Raw genomic sequence first — 12,618 nt, 5'->3', positions numbered from 1 at the left:
CAGAAGCTGGAGAGCTTTTTTTCTAGAAGCTGGAAACTTCTCTTCCAGAAACTTCTCATCCAGAAGCTTGAAAATGTCTGTTCCAGAAGCTAGAAAACTACACTTCCAGAAGCTGTGAAACTTCTATTCCAGAAGCTGGAAACTTCTATTCCAGAAGCTGAAATGTTTTATTTTCAAAATCTGAAAAGCTTCATTTCTAGAAGCTGGAAAGTTTCTCTTCCAGATGTTGGAAAGCTTTCTTTCCAGAAATTTGAAAGTTTCTCTTCCAGAAGCTGTAAAGCTTTTCTTGCAGAAGCTGGAAAGCTTCTTTTCGACAAGCTGGAAAGCTATTCTTCCAGAAGTTGGAAGTCTTTTCTTCCAAAAGCTGGAAAGTTTTATTTTCAGAAGCTTGAAAGCTTCTGTTCCAAAAGTTGGAAAGCTTCTCTTCCAGAAGTTAGAAAGCTACTTTTCCAGAACCTGGTAAATTTCTCTTCCAGAACCTGGAAAATTTCTCTTATAAAAGCTGGAAAGCTTCTTCTCCAGAAGATGGAAAATTATTCTTCGGGAAACTTAAAAACTGCTCTACTAGAAGCTGGAAAGCTTCTAACCCAAAAGCTGGAAAGCTTTTCTTCCAGAAACTGGAAAGCTTTTTTTCCAGAATCTGGGAAGTTTTTCTTGCAGAAGCTGGAAAGCTTCTCTTCCATAAAATGGAAAACTTCTCTTCCACAACCTGGAAAGCTTCTCCTCCAAAAGCTTGAAAGCTTTTTTTTCAAAAACTGATTGTGATGAAAAAAAATGATGCTGTCGATAGATTACTGTTGGAATGAATTTATCACTATTCAGTACAACTCTTACGAGCAAAGAAAGAAAAAAAAATATCATAATCACCCATATCTTCTCCAGCAGACGCTCCGAAGAATGCAAAATTCAATCGCACACACCTTTTTATTGACCGGGAGATAGAGCCACAGCCAAAAGGGTTTATCAAAATATAAAAGCACTCGGCCCAACCGCAATTTAGTTCAGTCAGCTGAAAACAAGTTTTGCGGTTAGCCACGTGTGCGCGCGTGCGTCTCGAAGATCTCTTGTCCGGCAGTCCGGTCAGAAGAGGCCGCCGCCGCTGTCCGTCAAGCTGCTGCCGGCCTGTCCCTCCACAAGTAGGGTGCGGCTCAATTTTCGTAATCTTCAAAAATCAAAAGTTCGCGTGCTTCTGTGAATTCAACTTATAAAAAAGAGAAACCTCAAAGTTTGAGCCAAAACATGAAGATTCAGAGGTGGTGTAAGCGAAGGTGATATTTGAAGTGATAAAATGTGGCCTTCTGTAAACTGGTCGTAATTTCATTATTTATAAGCCAATTTTGAATCAATTGAGCACTATTATCTCCAAAATTGTATAATAAAATGAAATTTGAACAATTAATTTATCTGAAATTCAAGATAGTAATAAAAATAGTAGTCATCTTCAAGCTTTTACCTTTTTTTTACTGAAAAATAAATTTTGTTTGACTATAGCTTTATGGTCAAACAAAGTTTTTATTTTATAGCAATATAAAGAAAAAAATAGAGAAAACTTCTTTCTATTAATTATGTCTATACTTCTTGACAAATTGGATGTTCTAAAAACTATTCATAAATCTAATTTCGAAGAAAATAGTGCTAACAAATTCAAAATTGACGAAAAAATAAATAAGTTAAGAAAACTTCACTGTAGGCCTCACTTGGAAATTCACCTTGAAGTCACATATGCCACCTTTATATTTTTGGATCTAACATAGAGGTTGCTCTTTCAATGTGATTCAATTTCAGAAGACCACACGAGTTTTCGAGTCATAAAACTTTTGAAAAATAAGCCGCACCCTATTTCCCAGGAACAGACGGAGACACGGCGAATCAATACTCCGAAGATCGGTGGGAAGAAAGTCGAAAAGTTGCAAGTTGGAAAGATGGTTTTCGGTCGTGTGGTGTTAGCTTGGCTGCTGTTGGTGCAGGTTTTGACGACGGTGGAAGTGACTGCTGGTGCTGCATCTAATGCTTGGGAAGACGAAGGTTAGCGCCCTTAAGTTGGGTTTGGATGTGGTGTCTTTCGCTTCATTGTGACCTTAAACTTGGAGGGTGGGAGCTTACTCTGTGTGGTTGCGGTTTTGGTGGGAACGAATTAGAGAAGGAATGTCAGATACGGTCAGGAACAGACCAGTGCGTTTCACGGATTTGGTTTTTATTTTTATATGTATTGATTTTTTACAATCAAAGCTGCATAAGTACTATATTAAGTAAGTAGATTTGTGAAACCTATTGTAATTGTACTTAAGATATATGAACCATGATTTATTTTCCAGAAGCTGGAAAGCTATCTTTCTAGAAGCTGGAAGGCTTCCATTCCAGAAGCAGGAAAGCTTTTTTCCAAGAAGCAAGAAAGCTTTTCTTCCAGAAGCTGGAAAGCTTCTCTTTCAGAAGCTTGAAAGCTTCTCTTCCAAAATCTGGGAAGCTTCTCTTCCGGAAGCTGGGAAGCTTCACTTACAGAAGCTGTAAAGCTTCTCTTGCAAGTGCTGGAAAGCTTCTCTTCCAGAAGTTGGAAAGCTTCTCTTCCAGAAGTTGGAAAGCTTCTCTTCTAGAATCTGGAAAGCGTCTCTTCCAGCAGCTGGAAAACTTCTCATCTAGAAGCTGAAAAGCTTGTCTTCCAGAAGCTCGAAAGCTTCTCTTCCAAAAGCTGGAAAGCTTCTCATCAAGAAGCTGGAAAGCTTGTCTTTCAGAAGCTGAAAAGCTTCTCTTCCAAAAGCTGGAGTCCTTATCTTCCAGAATCTGGGGAGTTTTTCAAGAAGCTTACAAGCTTTTCATCCGGAAGCTGGAGGGCATCTCTACTAGAAGCTGGAAAGCTTCTCTTCCAGTAGCTGAAAATCTTCTCATCCAGAAGCTGAAAAACTCCTCCTCCAGAAGCTGGAAACTTCTTTTCCAGAAGCTGGAAAGCTTCTCTTACAGAAGCAAGAAAGCTTCTCTTCCAGAAGCTGGAAAGCTTCTTTTCCAGAAGCTGGAAAGTCTGTCTGCCAGAAGCTGGAATGCTTCTCTTCCAAAAGCTGGAAATCTTCTCTTCCAGAGGCTGGAAAGCGTCTGTTCCAGAAGCTAAAAAGCCTCTCTTTAAAAAGCTGGAAATCTTTTTTTTTCCAGAAGCTGGAAAGTTTATCTTCCATAAACTGGAAACCTTCTCTTCAAAAAGCTAGAAAGCTTGGGCTGGAAAGCTTCTTCATCCAGAAGCTGGAAAGCGTATCTTCCAGAAGCTGGAAAGCATCTCTTCCAGAAGCTGGAAAGCATCTCTTCCAGAAGCTGGAAAGCTTCTCGTCCTGAAGCTTGAAAGCTCCTCATCCAGAAGCTGAAAAGCTTCTCGTCCTGAAACTAGAGGGTATCTCTACCAGAAGCTGGAAGGCTTCTCATAAAGAAGCTGGAAAGCTTCTCTTCCAGAAGCTGGAAAGCTTCTTTTCCAGAAGCTGGAAAGCTTCTTTTCCAGAAGCTGGAAAGCTTCTCTTCCAGAAGCTGGAAAGCTTCTCTTCCAGAAGCTAGAGAGCTTCTCTTCCAGAAGCTGGAGAGCTTCTCTTCCAGAAGCTGGAGAGCTTCTCTTCCAGAAGCTGGAGAGCTTCCCTTCCAGAAGCTGGAGAGCTTCTCTTCCAGAAGCTGGAGAGCTTCTCTTCCTGAAGCTGGAGAGCTTCTCGTCCAGAAGCTGGAAAGCATCTCGTCCAGAAAAGGGAAAGCATCTCGTCCAGAAAAAGTGAAAGCATCTCGTCCAGAAAATGGAAAGCTTCTCGTCCAGAAGCTGCGACTTCTCCTCCAGAAGCTGGAAAGCTTCTAATCCAAAAGCTCGAAAGCTTCTCTTCCAGAAGCTCGAAAACTTATCTTCCAGAAGCTGGAATGTTTCTCGTCCAGAAGCTGGAAAGCTTATTTTCCAGAACCTGGAGAGCTTCTCTTCCAGAAGCTGGAAGCTTCTCTTCCAGAAGATGGAATGCTTGTCTTATAGAAACTGGAGAGTTTCTCTTCCGGAAGCTGGAAAGCTTATCTTCCAGAAACTGGAGAGCTTTTCTTCGATAAGCTGGAAATCTTTTCTTACAGAAGCAAGAAAGCTTCTCTTCCAAAAGCTGGAAAGCTTCTTTTCCAGAAGCTGGAAAGCTTTTCTGCCAGAAGCTGGAATGCTTCTCTTCCAAAAGCTGGAAATCTTCTCTTGTAGAAGCTAAAACGCTTCTCTTAAAGAATCTGGAAAGGCTTTCCTTTCAGAAGCTGGAAATCTTCTCTTCAGGAAGCTGGAAAGCAAAAACTGGAAAGCTTCTCTTCCAAAAGCTGGAAAGCTTTTTTTCCAGAAGCTAGAAAGCTTCTCATCCAGAAGCTGGAAAACTTCTCTTCCAGAAACTGGAAAGCGTCTATTCTAGAAGCTGGAAAGCTTCTCATCCAGAAGCTGGAAAACTTCTCTTCCAGAAGCTGGAAGCGTCTGTTCCAGAAGCTGAAAAGCCTCTCTTCAAAAAGCTGGAAATCTTTTTTTCCCAGAAGCTGGAAAGCTTCTCATCCATAAGCTGGAAAGCTTCTCATCCAGAAGCTGAAAAGTTTCTCTTCCCAAAAACTGGAAACCTTCTCTTCAAAAAGCTAGAAAGCTTGGGCTTCTTCATCCAGAAGCTGGGAAAGCGTATCTTCCAGAAGCTGGAAAGCATCTCTTCCAGAAGCTGGGAAGCTTCTCTTCTAGAAGCTTGAAAGCTTCTCATCCAGAAGCTGAAAAGCTTCTCGTCCTAAAACTAGAGGGTATCTCTACCAGAAGCTGGAAGGCTTCTCATAAAGAAGCTGGAAAGCTTCTCATAAAGAAGCTGGAAGCTTCTCTTCCAGAAGCTGGAAAGCTTCTCTTCCAAAAGCTGGAGAGCTTCTCTTCCAGAAGCTGGGGAGCTTCTCTTCCAGAAGCTGAAGAGCTTCTCTTCCTGATGCTGGAGAGCTTCTCTTCTAGAAGCTGGAGAGCTTGTCTTCCAGAAGCTGGAGAGCTTCTCTTCCAGAAGCTGGAGAGCTTCTCTTCCAGAAGCTGGAGAGCTTCTCTTCCAGAAGCTGGAGAGATTCTCTTCTAGAAACTGGAGAGCTTCTCTTCCTGCAGCTGGAGAGCTTCTCTTCCTGAAGCTGGGGAGCTTCTCTCCCTGAAGCTGTAGAGCTTCTCGTCCAGAAGCTGGAAAGCATCTCGTCCAGAAAAGGGAAAGCATCTCGTCCAGAAAATGGAAAGCTTTCGTCCAGAAGCTGCGACTTCTCCTCCAGAAGCTGGAAAGCTTCTAATCCAAGAACTGGAAAGTTTTTCTTCCAGAAGCTGGGAAAGATTCCTTTCATAAGCTGGAAAGCTTCCTTGCAGATGCTGGAAAGCTTCTTGTTCAGAAGCTGGAAAGCTTCTCGTCCAGAAGCTGGAAAGCTTCTCGCCCAGAAGCTGGAAAGCTTCTCTTCCAGAAGATGGAATGCGTGTCTTTTAGAAACTGGAGAGTTTCTCTTCCAGAAGCTGGAAAGCTTATCTTCCAGAAACTGGAGAGCTTCTCTTCGATAAGCTGGAAATCTTCTCTCCCACAAGCTGAAAAGCTTCTCTCCCAGAGTCTGGAAAGTTTCTCTTCCAGAAGCTGGAAATCTTCTCTCCAGAAGCTGGAAAGCTTCGCTTCCCGAAAACTGGCAGCTTCCTCTTTTATAAAAAAAAAATGCTGGAAAGCTTTTCTTCCAGATGCTGGAAAAACTACTTTTCCAGAAGCTGGAAAGCTTATTTTTCGGAAACTGGAAAGTTTGTCTTCCAGAAACTGGAAAACTTCTCTTCCAGAAGCTGGAAATCTTCTCTTCCAGAAGTTGGAAAGCTTTTCTTCCAGAAGCTGGAAAGTTTCCTCTCCAGAAGCTAAAAAGCTTCCTTTCCAAAGGCTGGAAGGCTTTTCTTCCAGCATCTAGTAAACTCTTCTGATCCCGCATTGCAACAAAATCTACAGTTTTTATCAGTTCTAACATTTGTCCGAATTTTAAGTACTTGGTCCACAACCGCAATCTTGGAGCTCCAACTGTGCCCCCGCCCAGAAGCCATGCATCATGGCTACTAATATCCCCCCATTTCCACCTTTTCCTCAGACTCCGACCACTGGATGCATCCGCAGTCGTTTCTATTCCGAGAAGGAAACCCTTCAACGACGATGACGAAGACCAGGCAGAAGCGTTTCTCGGCCAAGATGCCAGAGGTACGTTTCCAGCCGGTTGACATCGAGCGACACCCGGACTATTGGAACAACGTTGCCCAGACCATACTGGGCCGGCAGTTGGACAAAAATCAAACTCAACACCAAGGTGGCCAAGAATGTTATCCTGTTCATGGGGCGATGGGCTCTCGATCCCAAACGCTGGCCGCCACCGAGAGTTTTCCTGGGGACGAAAGCACCGAGCTGTCGTTCGAGAAATTTCCATACGTTGGACTGTCCCAAAGTGAGTAGGTAGCTGCAGTGCGTTTTCTGTTCGTTCGTTTTGCACGGTGTTTTGGATCAGGGATTTCACGATCAAGATTAAATATCTTCAAAACTATTGCTTTAAAATAGTTGGTAATCATCTTGACATCACGTCCTCACTGAGACACGACCTGCTTCTCAGCTTAGTGTTCAATGAGCATTTCCACAGTTATTATCTGAGTGCTTTCTTTGCCTTTTTCGCATTCGTATATCGTGTGGCAGTTACGATGCTACTCTATGCCTAGGGAAGTCAAGAAAATTTCCATCACGAAAAGATCCTGGACCGACCGAGAATCGGAACCTAGACACCTTTAGCATGGCTTTGGCTTTGTGGTAAATTTATAATCGATCTTATAATACGCCTTTTGAAGTTAAAAAATTTCTTCCAAGGGCACCAAATATCCAAAAGAAATAATTTTGATGTTTTTTCTGTTTTTATCGTGGAATCTAAGATTTAAAACACCATGCGTTTGGTTAGTTCGTGTGGTTACTGAAATATTCAATAAGTCAGTGTGCGTTTGCTGCACTGTGTGCAGCCAGAGTAAGATGTCTTAATCGGATTTGTGTTCTCGATGTTTTTTGCTCCTATCTCGTTTGAATTCAGACGTACTGCACTAATGTGCAAGTTGCGGATTCTGCCTGCACAGCCACAGCAGTTCTGGCGGGAGTGAAAGCCAACTACGGAACCATCGTCTTTCGGCAGCTGCCGCTTTGGGGGATTGCTATGCCCAGAACAACACCGACAATCACGTCCAGTCGATTGCAAAGTGGGCACAGGACTACGGAATGGCAACCCGGTATGTACCAGAAGGAACGAGAAATCAAGTCATTCCTTATCCGAATCGAACGGCCCGTCAATCATTCATCAGATTAAACCCAATTCATTGCCATGTTTGCTCGTCTTCTTCATTCATCGTCATCAATTTTATCAGCGCACAGAGAAAAAAATTTTCTCGTGTTTTTAAAACAACTTAAAAACTGGAAAAGGTAACTTAAACATCAGATCTGACAAACATTTCAAAAGGGCACATCGACATTGGTAAACATTGGCTTTGCAAGACGCTGTTGAGCCCAATTCAACTCGATCACGCTCACCAATACCACTATCAGGAAGAGCTAACGCAATCTTTCTGATAGTGGTGTTAGTTTGCGTGGCTCAACAGCAACGTTTCTAAAAAAAGGCTCAAGACCTCTTGGGCCCTTTTCAAATGTTTGTCCAGAGATAACAATTTTGGCCTTCATTTACTCAAATTACTCCTGTGTGCAGCCGAACGCACATTCCTCATCTTCCGCTTTGCGTAGATGGCCCAACTCGCTCTGATTCCACCGTAACACAACTAGCTATGCAAATTTATTGACACACTTTTTTTTCCTTTCCCGTCCGTTCAACTTCAAACGCGTCAAAACAAATGGTCCAACGTCACAAACAAACGAAAAAACAGGTTTCGTCACAAACACCCAGGTGACGAACGCATCGCCGGCCGGCGTGTACGCAAACACGGCCAACCGCAACTGGGAGAACGATGACAACGTCAGGCAAAGCGGGTTCGATCCGAGCGTTTGTCCGGACATTGCACTCAGCTGGTTCATGGCGATGTTGGGAGACATTTGAAGGTAAGAATTTGGCAACTGTTTGTTTTACAGGTTTGTATTCTCGATGATTGGCATTCTCTAGTTACTTTGTAAAATTTATATCTTCTTCTTCTTTTTGGCATTACGTCATGATTGAAACAGAGCCTGCTTCTCAGCTTATTGTTAACTGAGAGCTTTTCCTTTGCCAAAATTGCCATTTTCGCATTCGTACATCGTGTGGCAGGCACGGTGATACTCTATGTCCAGGGAAGTCAAGGAAATTTCCATTACTAAAAGAACTTGTACCAGTCGTGAAATCGAACCCTGACACGTTCAGCATGGCTTTGCCTAGTAGCCGCGGACTCTAACCACTCGGCTATGCATGCTCCCATATGTTCGAAGTAATTAGATGTGGAGGGGCTTATATTCCAGACGTAATCTGACTTACAAAATACACATAAGTATTCTAGTAGTGTGCACTTGACGTGTACACCAAATCCTCATAACATACTCTAAGAAATATTGAATACACTAAAACCTCAATTTACGAAGTCTTTTTTTACGCTACCTCAATTTAAGTCACTTTTATTACGAAGTAAACTCAATTTAAGTCACTTTTTTACGCAGTGCGTAAATTGAGTTTTGACAATAGGGTCCTAATGCCCTGTCCCAATTTTAGTGCCAAACGCTTAAGTTTAAGCCAATAACACATGTTTACTTAATTTTCTAATGTTTTCCGTTGGTTTGAGTCCAAAAAACATTTTTTTTAGATTTTGTCACACTCCTTGGCTTAAACTCAAATTTTGGGTGTATTTTTTTTCCGTGTCCCTTCCGAAATGTCAGATAGGAACAACCCCAGTGGTAAAACTAAAAACCCTGTGGTGTTTTTGTCGACTAAGCGAACGTCAAACATGATCTTAAGTGTCAAGGTTCATTTATGGACCCAATTTTTAATTTAAAGTTTAAACATGATATAGCCGTTATTTGAGCGGGAAATATTGCTAAAGTAGTTGCAGTAAGATGCTCTTTCGTGTTATTGAATAAAAACAAGATTTCATTAAAAAATTTTAGGACCCAATTCTGTGGGAAATCATTGACCTCCGGTTTGGAAAAATCGTTGGAAACCCATACAATATGGGTATTTTTGGAACGGGCACGACTAGGGGATGACGAAAAATCGATGTCCGACGCCATGTTGGAATCCAAGATGGCGACCTCTGGTTTAGGAAAACCGTTGGAAACCCATACAATATGGGTATTTTTTGGAACAAGGCACGAACTAGGGGATGACGAAAATCGATGTCCGACGCCATTTTGAAATCCAATATGGTGACCTCTGGTTTTGGGAAAATCGTTGGAAACCCATACAATATGAGTATTTTTGGAACGGGCACGACTAGGGGATGACGAAAATCGATATCCGACGCCATGTTGGAATCCAAGATGGCGACCTCTGGTTTGGGGAAATCGTTGGAAACCCATACAATATGGGTATTTTCAGAACGGGCACGACGAGGAGATGACGAAAATCGATGTCCGACGCCATTTTGGAATCCAAGATGGCGACCTCTGGTTTCAGAAATCGTTTGAAATTCATGCAATATGGGTATTTTCGGAACGGGCACGGTGAGTGGATGACGAAAATCGATGTTCGACGCCATTCTGGAATCCAACATGGCAACCCCCGGTATGAAAAAACCGTTGAAAACTCATGCATTATAGGTATTTTCGGAATGGCCACGACGAGGGGATGACGAAAATCGATGTCTTACGCAATTTTGGAATTCAAGATGGCGACCTACGTTTGGAGAATATTGTTGACGAATATCGATGTCTGACGCCATTTTTAAATTAAATTCACCTAACCTTAATAAACGAAGTCTATTTTTACGCAAATTCAATAGATGTCACTTGTTTAACGAAGTAAATCCATGAACATCAGTACAGATCAGTACATTGATCCATTTGCTTATATTAAGGCGAAGTAGGCCGCCATTGAAATTTGTAGTAGGCATCGATGATTGTGGCCAAACCGTCTCACGATTGCGAATTAAAGAAAATCACTAGGTTTTGCACTGACATTGCTGAAAATGTACAGTGCAACCTCCATGAGTCAATATTGAAGGGACCATCGACTCATGGAAATATCGAGTCATGGAACAGCAATTCTTTGGAAAGCTGCTTCTAGGGACCATCATAGTGTCATGGTGTGTTATTATGTTTTTAGTATGGTTCCATGAGTCGATATCGAGTCATGGAACATCGACTCATGGAGGTATCACTGTATCAGCATATTTTCTATGTGTGATACTTTTATGAATCAATATTACTTAAGATGACTGAGTTTTATCTTTTTGAAATTGCAATCTGGAAAATCAACAAGGCTACCAAACCGAATGACGGGCTACTTAGCCTTAAGAGTTTATATTTTATGCCATAAATAAGTATCATCAATGCACAACTACTTAAGTTTGTAGATACTCAGATCTATATATCGTGGAGTACTCGGAAGTACAAAAACATCGACACAACTCAATACAACACTTCGTTTGCCCAATATGGACAGTAAGAGGCCTTTGCAATATTGAAGAACTATCTATTGATGATTGGTTACGCTTGTATATTCTAATGCCCATATTCGATAGAGATTTTAGAGGACCAAGGACATCCCCACAAATTCATACAATACATCGTTTACCCACAGAAATGGTAAGGGCCTTTGGAGTATTTGAAAACTATCTTCTACTCACTTATTATGGCCGTAGATCCAAAGGCTTTTATTCAATGGAGTCCTTGAGCACCAAAACATCCGTATAAAACAATAAAATATTCCGTTGACTTAAATTAATAACAACTACCGAAAAGCTAAACATTACATATAATTTGCAATTGGATTAGATGGACAAATTGATGTGAAGATTTGCGAAAAAGTTACACGTCTTCTCAGTGAGTGCGAAAAAGTTACACGTCTTCTCAGTGACGTTTGCAAATTATATGTAATGTTTAGCTTTTCGGTAGTTGTTAAACTTCCACTCGGCTGGTTGGCCGTAAACCACGATTCATAATTAAAAACAAGTATTAAATTAATAGTTAAGAGACTGTGTCATATTAAAAAAAAACTACCTATAGACCATACATCACGTTTGTAGATTCAAAGAAAATACTCATTTTACTACTATGAATAGATAAGGGCCTGTGCCATTTAAAAAAAACATCAAAGGATCGCTAAATACGTCAGTTCATTGCAGGTATATATTCCAGGAAATTTTTGGATGAACTAGAACACATGTTGTACTCACTTAATTACAAAAACTTGTATCTGACAATACAAACGCTTCTTAATAATATAACAATCTTCTAGGGTCCAGTATTGTGAGACATTCTTCTACATAGAAATGATAAATTGGCAAAACCTCGTTTTACGAACTGAGCTTCCTCGTTTACGCACTGATTCAATTTACGCACCAACTCAATTTGCGCACCCCCGATCTAGTTCGTAAATTGAGGTTACAGTGTATAGCGGTCTTTTTGAATCATGCATGAACATCCTGGAATATACACTGAGAAAAATCTGCACGTCAAGGTCGTGTGGTTAAACTTACAGATTTGCGCAATAAGATGATGAGATTTGAGATTATGAGATTTGTGCAAAACCAGATGAACAGATAACACACAGGAAATTTGCAGGAAAGTCACAGTAAATCGATATGGACGTTCATGAATCGATCAGATTTGGAAACCTTTTTATCATAAGCCATAACCCGAATCAAGCCAAAATCTGAATTTGAAAACGTTTGTACACCATATTTTATACAGTCTGCGATCAAAGGTGAACAAATTACTAACATGACATTCCCATATGTTCATAGATTCCCTCGCGGAAAAGTTTCGTGAATTCTTTTGGTGGTTCACTCAAAACTTTCCTCAGAAATTGTTATAAAGATTCCTCAAACAATTATCGCATCTCAGGGAATTCATTTTGAAACAGGGTGTGTACTGCATGGAAAAACCAGGAATTTTCAGGGAATTTCGGCTACACTAAGGGAAAATATTTTGGAGCAGTAGAACATGGTGGAATATAGGAGAATATGTCGTTTTTGAGACACAAAACCTTTTCAATCAAGCCAACAAGACTGCGCCGCTATCAAAACGCTAGTTGGAAAGTTTAGTGCACTCAGCGATTTTTATCTATTCAGCATGAAACATGTTCAAACAAGAAAGCAGAACTTAAGATTTCCAAGTTTATCAAGGCAAGTAAACTTTCAGTTCAATGTCATTCATAAGCATATGAAACATAGTTGAAAACATTATAATTTTTTAAATATTTTTTCGCCTATTACACAAAAATAACAAAATTTGTAGGAAAAGAGCAAAAATGCAATAAGTTTAATAAAAAGTACTTAAATGTAACCAGATTTTTTAGAGTCTTTGTCACTATTTTAATGCAAGTTAAGGTTCAAAAGTTTCTATTTTAATTAAAATGGGTGCTGAAGTCACGTTTTTAATCGGCTAGCAGTAAATTCTGGTGCAAAATTTAGAACCCGGTAAATTCATGAATTCTAGTAATTTCGCGAGTGATTTTTTCAGGAATACTTCCAGG

At 40.8% G+C, this 12,618-nt stretch overlaps 1 pseudogene; it reads left to right on the top strand.

The window, feature by feature from the left end:
- The first annotated feature begins 1,014 nt into the window (after window positions 1-1,014).
- LOC110680615 lies at window positions 1,015-8,058 on the top strand (annotated as a pseudogene).
- Window positions 8,059-12,618: the final 4,560 nt, after the last annotated feature.

The sequence above is a fragment of the Aedes aegypti genome, unplaced genomic scaffold, assembly GCF_002204515.2.
Source record: "Aedes aegypti strain LVP_AGWG unplaced genomic scaffold, AaegL5.0 Primary Assembly AGWG_AaegL5_hic_scaff_1655_PBJ_arrow, whole genome shotgun sequence".
Classification (NCBI taxonomy): domain Eukaryota; kingdom Metazoa; phylum Arthropoda; class Insecta; order Diptera; family Culicidae; genus Aedes; species Aedes aegypti.
Note: the sequence above shows the minus strand (reverse complement) of the source record. Positions and strands in the feature narration are given on the sequence as shown.